Raw genomic sequence first — 14,238 nt, forward strand, 5'->3', positions numbered from 1 at the left:
TATGTGCTCGTGGGAGCCAGTTATGCTGCCATATCTGCGTTGTCTGCCCGTCCCAGATCCAACGTATAAGGCCTTGCGAAAGTGTGTCTCTACCCTCAAGTATGGCTCTCCATACCTGGGATGGAGAAGAACCAAGCTCTGCATGACGAAATTCTCCGTAGGAAAATATTTGGCCTTTAGATCCTTGCGCTTAGGGTGTTTGGATCCATCAAAATACGCCATGCTTGTCTCACTAGTAGAGCTAGATTGAACAGTTCAATATCACGAAAACCAGGCCTCCACACTGCTTAGGCCTGGTCATAGTGCTCCAAGATACCCAGTTCGGCTTCCTCTTTCCATCCTTGCTGCCCCACCAAATTTTTCGTATTAGCGATTTCAAAAGCTCACACTGTCCACGAGGAAGCTTAAAGCATGACATTGAGTATACCGGAACAGCCTATGCCACTGATTTGATTAGGACTTCTTTCCCTCCCACAAATAGTATTTTTTTCAAGCCAACCCTTGACTTTATTCCATACCCTATCCTTCAGAAACTTAAAGGCACCATTTTTGCTGTTGCCAACATCACATGGAATCCCCAAGTACCTCTCTGATAGGGACTCATTTGTGATATTGAGTGCTACTTTCACTTCGTTTCTGAGATTGTTTGGACATCCCTTGCTAAAGAATCTAACAAGGAGGACAACTCATTTGCTCCATCAACACTGGCTTGAACAAACAACAGGCTATCATCTACAAAGAGCAAGTGGCTTATCGGCGGCACTGATGGAGCTACTTGAATACCACTGAGGTGCGATGATTCATTTATAGTTTTTAAGACGCACGAAAGGCCCTCCGCTGCAAGCAAGAACAGGTATGGAGAAATTGGGTCCCCCTATCGGATCCCTCTGGATAGCAGAAATTCTTCAAGTTTGCTTCCATTAAACTAGACAGAGAATTTGACTGAACTCACCAATCTTATGATCAGAGCCACCCAAGTTGGTGCAAACCCCATCTTGAGCATAATAGCTTCCAAGTAGTCCCACTCAACGATGTCATAGGCTTTCATCATGTCCAATTTAACTGCACAGAAACGGTTTCTTTGTGCCTTGTTTCTTTTCGTGAAGGGCAAGCATTCATATGCCGTGATGATGTTGTCAGTGATCAACCTTCCTGGAACAAAAGCAGATTGCTCCTCGGAGATAATTTCCGGCAAGATTATTTTAAGTCTATTAGACAGGACCTTTGAGGCAATCTTGTAAAGAACGTTGCAGAGACTTATCAGCCGGAATTGCGTAAGCTGAGTGGGATCTTTTACCTTCGTGATTAGAACTAGAATAGTTCCATTTATTACTTCCAGGCTCTCCTCGCCATGGAGAATGCAAAGTACCACCTCGTTCACCTCGGTGGCACATAAAGCCCAATGCCTTTGAAAGAAGTGAGTTGGATATCCGTCAGGGCCCGAAGCCTTCATTGGGTACATTTGGAACAAGGTCGTTTTTACCTCCTCTGCTGTGTACGGAGCTAGCATGTTTGCATTCATCTCATTTGTTACCTTGGACGGAACAGCAGCCAAAACTTCACTCATACCCGACGTGCCCTTAGAGGCGAACAGATTCTTGTAAGAGGAGTTCGCTAAATTGGCCATCTCGGACACATCTTGCCTCATCGAGCCATCTTCCTGCTGGAGATTCTTTATTTGGTTCTTCCTACGCCGCATGCTAGCTCGACGCTGGAAGTACTTCGTGTTTTTGTCTCCGTCAGTATGCCAATCCATCCGGGATCTTTGTCGAAGCAGAATCTCTTCCATGTGATAGAGCTCAACGCGGCGGTCCGCAGTTTTGACCTCTGCATGTGACGGCGAGATTCTTTGAGGGTCATTCTGGAAATTGGCTAGGTCTCTCTTCAGTTTTTTAATCTCCTTTGACACCTATCCAATCGTTGCCCCACTCCATTGGGTCAGGGAGACGGACAAGTTAGTAAGCTTTTTATTCAAACCCGCAACTGTGTTCGCTCCCGGCTCCCGCGTCCACAAGCTGTCCAGAGCAGCCTTATAATCTGCATGTTTCTCCCAAAGTCCCAATAGAGCTCTTACCGAAAGATCTTTCTTCCTTCTTTTGCAACTGACATGGGTTCTAACTGTAATCGAATGGGGCAGTGATCCGAGGATGCTGCGTTTTCGTGAAACTAAGTAGCATTAGGGAACATTGCAGTCCAGTCACTGTTCGCCATTGCGTGGTCTCCCGCTCAATTTTACATGTCCTTGAGTCACGTATATGGGCCAATATTTCGGCCTGGCTATCCAGGCGACGTAGGCTTCTGGCTTTTTAAGAGACGGCAGGCCGCGTTGGAAACGAGCGTGCGAGGAGAGGCGAGTCGATACTTTGGCTCAACCGAACGAACAAGTGATGTAGAAGCAATTTTTAGTCCCACATCGCATATCTTAGCGTAAGCATCCCAATTCATAAGCGCGCCAGGCTCTTTATGGGGCGTGCCTAAAGAGAGCACATCCACCCCAACCTGTGCGGTCTGCACATCCCGCAACCCCAACTGGATATTGAAATTGAATCCATGTAGCGTATGACACATACGCCCTTTATTTTATTCCTCGTAATTGCTATTTTCAAATTCTTATTTGAAATAATATCAAACATGATTGTGTAGCCTGCTAAATAATTTGTTCTCAACGTCTACGATGCCCGACCCACATCCTCGCCGTTGACTCGTTCGCGACGACATCCTGCTTCAGAGGCGTCATGTCCTGGACTGGGCTCCGTCACGCTGGCACTCGGAGGTGCTACCTTTCGGGGTGCGCAGCTTGGTGAGGAATTGGGCTTCCGTCGTGGACCCGAAGCTTCTTTGGTGGTGGTCGCGTGGGCCACTTTTGGTGCGGAGGCACCCCCCCCCCCCAGTGCAGGTGGTACGTCGCCGTGTCAAGGAGGAGGACGACCACGTCCATCGCTACACGGTTGCATTGGACGCCAGGTTCTTCAATACCTGGCAGGTTCTTCAGGGATCTCACCCGAGCTATGATCCTGTGATGGTTCCTCAGGAACTGCGAATGAACTTGATTATTCGATAATATTCGATCTGTATTAGCTAGTGATGTATTCGAGATAATATTCGAGGCAATGTATTCGAGATAATATTATTTGATAATATTCGAGATTATATTTGATGATGCATATTATCTGGATTATTCGAGATGTATATATTAGTGATATTATTCGAGATGGATATTATCTACTATGGTTCAGTTGTTCCTTATTGATTGCATGCATGCATTTCTAATTTGAATACTAAATTGTTTTATCTTTCTTCTGGATTAGTTAAATAAAAATTATGGACAAAATACCGGCAGAGAAGGAGAAGAGACTATGTTCGACATCATACGCTGCCCGAGCTCAGCAAATGAGAATGAAGAAAATGATGGCTCGCAATATCTGAACAATACCAGTGAGGGTATGATATTTGATGAAGACAAATGAATAGATGAAATCCACAACAATGATGATAAAGGAAATGTTGTTCTTCAAATAACAAAGACCGGCAAGGTATATTTATATAAGGCATCTGGTGATCATCACAAGTTTTAATTGATATGTATATATATTAACGAACCGATCTTTCTTCTTTTAGCCCTCCGGATCGAGCAAATCTTCGACAAGCAGCAGGGCAGTTCAAGGCTAGGCCAAAAATTTGCAGGCTGGCGTAAAGTACAACATGGATGCCATCAAAAGTAATGGCGAACCTCTTGAACCTAAGAAGAATGCGAGCAAGTTCATTCGTCAATGCGGAGTTATTGTCAGGGACCAAATCCCGATCTCTGTTCAAGAATGAAAAAGCCAGCAAAGGGAATCCAGATGTTACTTTTGTCTCCGAAAGAGCAAAAGATCTGCTTTGGGTATCGCTCATGTCACATTTCACCCTACCAGATCGTTTGACAGATGTAGATCTGGAGAAAGTCAAGAAGAGTGCTCTTAAGAAGATGGCGATAACATTCAACAACGACAAGAAAAATATATGGGCCACGTACGTCAAAGCAGGAAAGAAGACTCCAGAATTCAAGGGGGCACTAGAGAAGGCAAGAGATCACTGGGACGCTTTCGGGAAGTTCAAGGAATCGGAAATAGCTCAGGAACGGTCGAGAATAAACAAGATTAATACCGCGAAAAAGAAGTGGCACCATACTCTGGGACCACGTAGCTACAAGGTGGCCCGGCCTAAGTGTGATATCGCTGAGCAAGAGATGATTGCTGCAGGGGTGACTCTAATTACATTGAGATGGCCCGAAAGGGCAGGACTTGGTTTTATGCGCATGGGGGGAAGTTGGACCCAAAGACAGGGCTAGTTTTGGAGCGGGCATGTCTTAAAGAAGCCTCCGATTGTTTATTTGTTGCAATAGAAGAGGCTCGAACGGCGGTTTTCATGCCCAACAGAGAGAACGACGAGTTTACGCGCGCCCTAAAGAACCTTGAACACCCGGGAAGAACACAAGGCAAAGGCGTTGTTCCGTGGTTTGAGGAGTTTGCGGATTGGAACCACACTTACAGAAGCCATGCAAGAAAGAGGCAGGAGGAGGAGGAGAAGAGGAAGCTGGAGGAGGAGAAGAGGAAGGAGGATGCAGACCACCTTCAACTGGTAGAATCAAAGCACGCAGAGTTGGAACGCGCTTTCAGGCGACAGCAGGAGCAGATCGATTCACTTAGCCAGGAAAGGGCGTCTCAGCTGCAGCAGCACGCAGATCCAGCATTGGATAGCACCGTCCCATCCATGCCGAGAAGCAGCATGGGTTCCACTCAGGTCGATGATGCACTGCTGGCTAGATACCCTGTCGATGATATCAAAGATATAGCTACTTGTGAGGTACACATGAAAGTAAAGAACATATCCATGAAGGTGGCAACCGGCTATGCTTTAATAAATCCCCCTGAAGCAACCTTCCATTGCAAACCGATTCCAGCTGGCTATGCTCGTGTTGGGGTTGATGACGTGATAACAGGATATTTGGGGCTAGAGCTTGACATTCCTGGAGGTGACAAGGAGCACACACTGGGAGAGGCCATACATCGTATCATTCTATGGAGAAAGGATTGCGTCGTCTTTCTAAGGCCACCGACACCGCGTCAGCCGGATCCTCCCCCAAGTCTGCCACCGTGTTAGCAGACTCCCGCTCCTCCAAGTCCGCCACCGCATCAGCAAACTCCTTATCCTCCAAGTCCACCACAACGTCAGCCGACTCCTCCTACAAGTCCGGCACCGCGTCAGCCGACTCCTCCTCCTCCAAGTCAGGGACCACGTCAGTCATCTCCGCCGCCTCAACAATAGTGGAAGAGAGGCGTCGCAACTACGGCGGCTAGCGGTACAACAGGAGGCAAGAAATTGAAATTTGGTCCAAGCCTCAAGCCTCTTCCGAAGTTTCCTTGCCACATGACTGACGAGGAAAACAACGCCAAAGTGAAGGCCCAAGTGGCGGCCCATTTTGCTAGTTCATTACATGTAATTATCCTCGCTATATTCTTTTATGTGGTATTATGTAGAATGAAGATGTATGAGATGAAAAGAGCTGGACGCTATGTCATTGGGTTCATTGACCCAAATACCATTAATCAAGAGACATGCTTACAAGAATGGTCGAGAAGAGACACAGAAAGAAGCTTGCTACAGTTTTTGAAGCGACTAAATACCCAACCAGAAATACTACTTCCTTACAACATCGGGTGAGTGTTACTATATCTTGTACTAAAAATCTGTTTTTCGCCTATTAGATGTTAATAAGTGTAGTTGATGAGTTATGCACATGCCTGCTTAATTATACAAACGTGTGTGCATGCAGTTTTCCATGGATCTTGTTAATCATTGAAGTTGACGAGGGAAAAGTTCAAGTACTTGACTCACTATATAAATATAGTAATGAATACGCAATCGTGAGGTGGATGGTCGACAGGTAATTTCAATCATTATCGCACTATGTTGACATCTTTAGTTCATTTTCTGATATCAACTAATTGATAACTCATTTGTTCATTTTCTTTGCCGGCGGGCAGGACTTGGCAAAAGTTCATCAAAGAGGTTGAAGGCGAATGGAAACACCGAAATGGGTGCGACCCAAGGTAATTGAGTACTACTAGCTACGTCTGCGCATCTCTTTAATTCTATTTTTATCAATACCATTATCATGCTTGATTAATGATTATCTGATTGAATTCTATTCTCGTAAAGGCCATGAGGCCGGCACCGGGGAATAATTTATGTGCGTACTACGTTTGCGAGAATATTCGCATGATGACGCCCGAAAAGAGTCCATCTGACAGAGCACTTCGGGTACATTTGCCAGAACACCATTCACAATTTTTTTCATGATCTAATATATATACACATAACTAATGTATTCATATTGATCCCTTCTTTAATAAAGATGCAAGAGATGCGGGATAAGCTCCTATCAGAGGACCGCGTACGAGCAATTAAAGAGGGTATCGGGATTTTTGGTTGACCGGGTCATAGATCTCAAAGGAATATACCATTAAAAGTTGGAATATCGGCATGTAATGGTCTGCAAATTGTAGGAGAAATTGTTTGAATAAAAAGGAATTAAATGGAAAACAAAAAATTAAAAGAAAAAATACTAAAGGTCCCCCAACCCTCGGCGCCGGCTCGTGCCACGTGATGGGCCTTTGGTCCTGAGCCATGTTGAACCGGGACTAAAGGATGGGGGGAGGGGCTTTAGCCCCCATCCTTTAGTGCCGGTTGCTGAACCGGCACTAAGGCCTTGTGCAATGGTAGGTGCTTATGGAGATGTTTAGAAAAATAAAACGGGTTTTTTCAAAGCATCGGTGCCTATTTCTAGAGAAGAGACGCCTAATTAAGTGTCTACCCTATACAAATAAGCACCCGTGCTTAAGGAAAATCTGGTTTATTTCTCTAAGCACCCCTAAGCACTTTGGATTGTACAAGGCCTAAAGGCCCTTACGAACCGACACTAAAGTCTGATTCTGCACTAGTCAACTATGGGGAGTACTAGATGGACATACCTGACGGCAAGAGGAGGCAGGCGATACTCCGCGGCGACATCGAGAGCGCGGAGCTCTACGCGCATGTGAAGCCGGTGATGGGCGGAGCATGCACCGACGTGGTCATGTGGGTCATCTGCCCGTTCAATGGCCCGGCCAGGCTGAAGCTCGGGCCGATCAACCTCCTGCTCGGCATGACCGGGCAGCACGTCGGCGAGTGGAGCACTTCATGCTCCGCGTCAGCAACTTCACCGCACGACCAGGCAGCACGTCAACGACTGGGCGCACTTACCGCTCCGCGTCAGCAACTTCACCGGCGAGCTTATGGCCGTCTACTACTCGCAGCACAGCGGGGGCTGGTGGGTGGACACGTTCAAGCTGGAGTACACCGCGGGGAACATGCCGGCGGTGTAGTCGCTCCCGGAACAAGGCCGCCCGGAGCAAGCTGTCCATCGACTCCAGCGTCAAGTACCGTGTGGTGGCGGCGGAGTACCTTGGGGACGGCGTCGTGGCCGAGCCCCAGTGGCTACAGTTCATGCGGGCGTGTGGGCCGACGGTGATCTGCAAGCCGAGGACAGGGACGGAGCTGGCAACGATCGAAGTCAACAGCAAATTGAGATATAATTAATTCAGGTGGCTGTCCTGCGGGTTGATTTGGATGAAAGGCGAGGGGTTCTTTGCAAATAGATGCGAGCTGACCGGCCCGGTCCAGCTGGCTCTGGTTGGCAGCTTATGATTGGTCCAGGACCAAATGTGCACATCGGATGTAAGTCGTAGGACCAAATAATCAACTTTTACAAGTTTTAGAACCAAAGCATCACATCCTGAACAAGTTATAGAACCTGCGCTGCTATTATCTCAAAAAAAATTCTTCCGCACAACAGCAACATCATACGAGTGATTGGATGGCTCCAGTTCGTACAATCTGCATAACAGTTAGTGGCAACAACAGTCTGATCTTGTGTCTGCTCCTTCCTTGAGGCTTGAGTTGGAATCTTTGAGAGCATGACATGATGAAGCATCCTACCACAACTACTGTCTACTTACTACATAGTGCGGACTAGAGAACGTATCCTGTGCACCAGGTCAATTGGTGCAACGGATGCACCAGTCACACCAGAGCCGTTTGATACATATCGGAGGGATGGAAGTAGGCTGAAGCATGGATTGGTGGAACATTTGCAAAGAAGACCTCATACTATGTCAAAAACAATCCACACTCCACTCTTTCCTCTCCCATCATTAAGTCGGTGTCATTTATTTCTTTCTCAAAACATAAATATCCACATATATATTGAACCGTACATCCGAAATTGTTTGTCTTTGACTATCATTTTTGTTTTGACAAGATGTTTAAACAAGATCAATGCCAAATATATATTTTTATTTTTTTTATTTTTTTTAATGTCACCGTAACATTTATATTTTGTGTCCCTGCAAAAAAACATTTATATGTACTGTATTGAAACTTAGATGTACTTTATATGTTTCCAAACTCTGCATCTCCTTCCACACGTCAATCCATGTGCACATGCTTAAATTAAATTTCCAGTGGAGTATAAGTTTTAAAATGTACAAAACTAATAATTGAACAACATATTCAACATTGATCTTGCTTCAAAGATCTCATGAGCCGTGAAGACAAAGTTGACAATCGAAACAGATTCAAAAATCGGGCATTCGGTTCAAAACCTATTGGAAGAATGTGTATATAACCATTTTTGTGTATAGGCCAGAAAATTAAACACATAAATTTGTTGATGTAAGAACACTAGTAGAAAAACACCTAATAATCTCGGTTCGTAAGGGCATTTAGTCCCGGTTCATGAACCGGAACTAATGGGTCGTTACTAATACCTCCACCCATTAGTCCCGGTTCAAACACGAACCGGGACCAATGTGCCTCCACGTGGCCCTGTGCGCCGAGCCCAGTCACGGGGCCTTTGGTCCCGATTGGTGGCATCAACCGGGACCAAAAGTCCATGTTTTTTAGAAAAGTGGCTGCTTTAGGGGTTTTGGGGGTTATTTTTAGGTTGTTATTAGCTAGCTAATAGAGAGAAGTGTCCTCTCTTATATCTTCGTCCTTGGTTTACCAACGCTGCTGCTATATATGTTCATTTCACCCGCTGATATAGTAACTCATGCATGCTCGCATCATACATCATCATATATAATAACAAGTCCTACTAATCATGCATCATCATACAACTTCTACTCGTTATTAATAATAAGTCATACGATCATCATCCTCATAGTCATCGAACCCAACCCTACATAATTGTTCTTAGCACATGATCATCAGTATCAGGTAGGACATGACCTAAACACCCTTAAGGTAAAATAGCATAAAACAATATAGACCCTGACTCTCTATTATGAAGAATGACGATCATCCTATCTCCAATTCTTGCCCTCCGCTGATTGTTGCTTCCAAGAAGCTCCTTACGACTGTCCATACATTTTTCCATTCTTTGATTGTCATGTCTCCACTTGTTTTAGAAACCCGGTATGGACAGTTCAGATTCGTAGGAAGACCTGGTTGTATGTTCAAAACATGAAGGCTACCGTGTGTATACATCAGATATGAGGCACACAATCATTCGGGATTATCTGTAGAAAAACATAGTAATAACTTCGTAGTTAGCAATGATGTACTAGTTTTAGAAGTGTGCAAAAAGATGCACGGATGTCCTAATAGTAAAAAAATCTTATGAGGATATCTCCATGGTAGTTACCGTAGTTCAACACTCGCACTAGTGGCACGTATTGACCATAATGTTGAGGAGTTTGATTGTAGATATTGTAATTCTCAAGATTAGTACAAAATGCGACCAGATGATTTTTCTCCTGATAAGTTAATTCGGAGCCTTCGGTGTAGTAGGTTCTGTCTACCATCTTCCGCACATTCTTTGAAGAATGAAAATAAGTTGTCAATGGAAATAAGTTGTCAACTATTTTGAAATAAACAATAAAAATTACTTAATAACTATGTTAAGCTCACATGGGGGAAGAATTGGAGGTGTATCCACAAGGACGAAAATCAAAGGTCTCTCTTGAGCGATTGTAGGATCATCAAGATCCATGGTGACAAGCATACCCTCATCAAAACCATACATCTTGCGAAGTGCTTCCCAGTTTTTGCAACCAAAATGGGTTACACTCTGAGCATTGTACAACTTTACTTGAAAATCCACATCATGATGGGTACTTAGGATAATTTTTTTGGTTTCCATACTTTCATGGTCTTCAAAACCCATCCTCTCCAAGACATAGCGTCTTGCAAAACATGGGATAAGCTAGTCGAATTGGAAAAGATGAAAAATACACGTTAAAATAGTTGAAGTCATGCTTAATTACGAAAAAAAACTGTTGTCGTCGTTGCGTACCGTATGAACATCGAAGGTCTCCTCGAGCTTAATGCTGAAGCGCCGATCTTCGTCAAGCTCAATCGTCGTGGCACCAGTCGCACTCCCCCGGGTGGTTTTCATCGTCCGAGTACGACATTTCCGGCCTAAGTTCATAATTCAAATATTAAATATATGTACTAAAAAACCTAAATTAGATCATTATTATTAATCACGGGTTGACTATCGGTGATGGTATGTAGCTCCTCCTTTCATTCGCGAGTGCATTTTTACAACAAATTGTCTAGTGCACGGGAATGAAGGAGAAGCTACCCCCACAACGACATGGATGATGGAGGGGGCTCCTAGATTTCTGCATGGAGTGCTCTTCAATTTTAGCATTCAAAGTAGGAGTACTTTCCCAATATGAGCATTCAATAAGCAAAACCAAATCGTAAAATAAAGTAGTATTCAAATTAGCATGCATTCAATTATAACCAAAAGTACATCATCTCTTGTGTTCGTACATCGTCGAATACTTCTCGAATACTATCATACATATAGCATCGCTAATTAATACAGCTAGAACCGTAGCGCCCGACGGGTATCATCGTGGGCGGTGGACACCCAAAGATATGGAATGATCACAGGATCATAGCTCCAGTGAGATCCCTGAAGAACCTGCCAGGTATTGTCGAACCTGCCCTCCAACGCAACCATGTAGGGACGGACGTGCTCGTCCTCCTCGCTGACACGGTGACGTACCACCTCCGCGGTGTCCGGAAGCCTCGGCACCATCACTGGCCCACGCGACCGCCACCAAACAAGGATCGGGTCAACAACGGGCTGCCTCCTCACCAACCTACGTCCCCCAGAAGGTAGCACCTCCCAATACCAGCCCGGCGGAGCCCAGTCCCGAACATGGCCCTGATCAAGCAGGCCTCCACCGCCGAGTCGACGATGACGAGGATGCGGGATAGGCATCGCCGACGTCGATGCGGGAACTACGTACTTCTATATATAGTTAAATAAAGTAGTTTTATTAATTAAATCAACTATCTAGTTCAACTACTAAGCACTTACTATAAATAAATAAAGTAGCACTTACTATAAATAAATAAAGTAGCACTTACTATAAATAAATAAAGTAGCACTTACTACAAACTACTTCTATATATAGTTAAATAAAGTAGTTTTATTAATTAAATCAACTATCTAGTTCAACTATACTAAGCACTTACAATAAACTAGAAGAACGCCCGTGTGTTGCAACGGGGCCACATTAACTTTAAGAGTTCAATACTAATATTCTCATACATATCAAGTGATATTGACGACCTTTTTTACCATCAAATCCTCACACACACACTCTCTGCCTCCCTTTTCCTCACTCTCCCCCCCCCCTCTCTCTAACACACACACACACATATATCCATATTATTGGGTACGGGACCATAATCAATCTATTTCACACACACGCTAGTGCATAACAATATGGATTATGTGTATTATATTTGCCACCACAACTGAGAGAATTAATTTCATGTAAATCGGCTAACCATAGCTCCAAGAATACGCGGAGGATGTGGCCCGCTTCCAAGTGTGTCTGCACGCCGGCCACCCACGCCGGGTCCTTCAAGTGCCGCTTCCACCGCACCAAATCCCAGGGCCAGGGAAGCCGCCCTTCTTCGCCCCCTTCACCGGCCGCAACCAACGCGGTGTCACGGCACCCGGCCTTGCCGTTCTGGTCCTCTGGCACCGTCACGACCCAGTGACGTAGCCCAAGCATGGGCCTCGAGAATCAAGAACGCTCGACAACAGAGAGGGAAGGGAAGATCATATACATGTCATAAGAAAGGGAGTTTATTTACCGCTCCCTCGATGTATTGTTTCCTTTGTTTGGAGATTGATTACCATCCATGAGTTAAGGTAAGGTTAATGTGATTGAGCGATTTTTTCTGAAAATCAATTATTTGTTTTCTAATTAATGTGATTGAGCGATTTAAGGTAAGGTTAATTAATTTAGATTTGATCTTTAGAGATTGTTCGTGGTGTATTCTACATTACTAAATAACTTGCGCCAGTATGGAAAGTTCTAATCTGTTCAGATTTCTTTCGTTGTGTGAGAGGGTGACGCGAAAATAAACCGATGAAGTGGGGGGAGGGGACGAAAAAAATCTACGAAAAAACCCAGCGAAGGTGGGAGGAGGTACCAAAAAAAACCATGGGAGGTGGGACGAAAAAAAACCTCCCATACTTCATGCAGGAAGAGCACACATGCATAAGCTAACGGTTTCACAATGCGTTCTTGCTGATAGTAATTGAACCAAATGAAACGATAGACAAGCAGATTGATTAAGGAACTCTAGGTAATACTTCATGCCGTAAGCATTGGCTCAAAAAGTCAATTTGTAAGTAACAAAAAAAGGCCTAGAAGAATAGTTCTACCTAAATAAAGTTTACTGCTGCACATGAGCAGATCCACACCAAGCAGAGGGGAGGTGGAGCAGGCCGGTAACCAGCGGAAGGAGCAGAGTGGGAGAAGATTTACACCGCTGTCTCCACTGGATATGGTGTCTCCGCCGCATCTGTGGAGGCGCCGCGGCTCCGCCTCGGATGGTGCTCGTGGCTATGGTGAAGAGGAGGGGCGACGCATGGGCGAAGAGGCAGGCGGTACTCGTGGCCAAAATAGTGGGTCGTTCGAGCTGCGGGAGGGAGGAGAGGATCGCCGGGAGGCGGCGAGATAGGTGGGCAGCGACGGCGGCGTCCAGGTAGAGAAGTGGAGGTAGGGCGCTGTGTTTTTTTAGGGGAATTGCTTGTGAAAATAACGTGCCACAACGATGTAGCGAGCGGATCCCCTTAAAAAAGACGTAGCGACTGTATTCCCTTAAAACTGGTAGGAATGGACACGATTGATGAGTTGATAAATAGTGGTGAATGTTGGCCTAATTTACTATCATCATGCATGGAAACGAATCATCAAGAAAAAGAATACTTCCTATTACTACGCTCATAGGAAGCTTCCTAATCTCTGCTACCAAACAATTTCTGCCCAAATAAGGAAGGAAAGTTATGGACCTGATTCGGAAGGAAACAAACGTTATGAAGATTAATTAATTTAGATTTGATCTTTAGAGATTGATTGTGATTGATTCTTTTACATAAAGACATTACTAAATAATTTGTGTCAGTAAGGAATGTTCTGATCCGTTCAGTTTTTTTCGGTGTGTGAGAGGGTGAAGGGAAAATAAACCGATGAAGTGGGGGGAGGGGACGAAAAAAATCTACGAAAAAAACCAGCGAAGGTGGGAGGAGGTACCAAAAAAACCATGGTAGGTGGGACGAAAAAACCCTGGAAGCGAGACTAACAACTGCTTCATTAGGAGTAGAGATAAATAAAGTAGTACTTACTAAAAACAAAGTAGCACTTACTATATATTACTTACTAAAAATAAACAAGTATTTTTCTAACTAACTAATATTTTTCTAACTAATTATATTACCAAAAAAATCTCAATAAAATAGTAATTATATTTTTTTAACTAGCTAGTTCAATTATAGTACTTACTAACACAATCTAAATATGGACAAATTAATTACACCAAAAAAATCTATTAACAGAAAAAAATCTAACACAATATGAACAAATTAATTGCACCAAAAAAATCTATTAACAGAAAAAAAATCTAACACAATATGAAGAAATTAATTACACAATTTAAATTAACATACTATGAACTACATATCTAAATTACTACACATCTAATCTAACAAAAAATCTATAAACTACAAAAAAATCTAAAAAAAACATAAAAAGTTTCTCACGGCGAGGTCGACGGCGACGGCGAGGTGCGGCGCCGGGCGGCGACAGCGTCGGGGCGGCGACGTCGGGGCGGCAGGGC

At 44.3% G+C, this 14,238-nt stretch overlaps 1 pseudogene; it reads right to left on the reverse strand.

Annotated features, from left to right (window-relative positions):
- Positions 1–7,845: 7,845 nt before the first annotated feature.
- LOC119284352 overlaps positions 7,846–14,238 on the reverse strand; it is a 41,012-nt pseudogene continuing 34,619 nt past the window's right edge.

Source organism: Triticum dicoccoides, chromosome 4A (assembly GCF_002162155.2).
Source record: "Triticum dicoccoides isolate Atlit2015 ecotype Zavitan chromosome 4A, WEW_v2.0, whole genome shotgun sequence".
In the NCBI taxonomy this organism is placed as follows: domain Eukaryota; kingdom Viridiplantae; phylum Streptophyta; class Magnoliopsida; order Poales; family Poaceae; genus Triticum; species Triticum dicoccoides.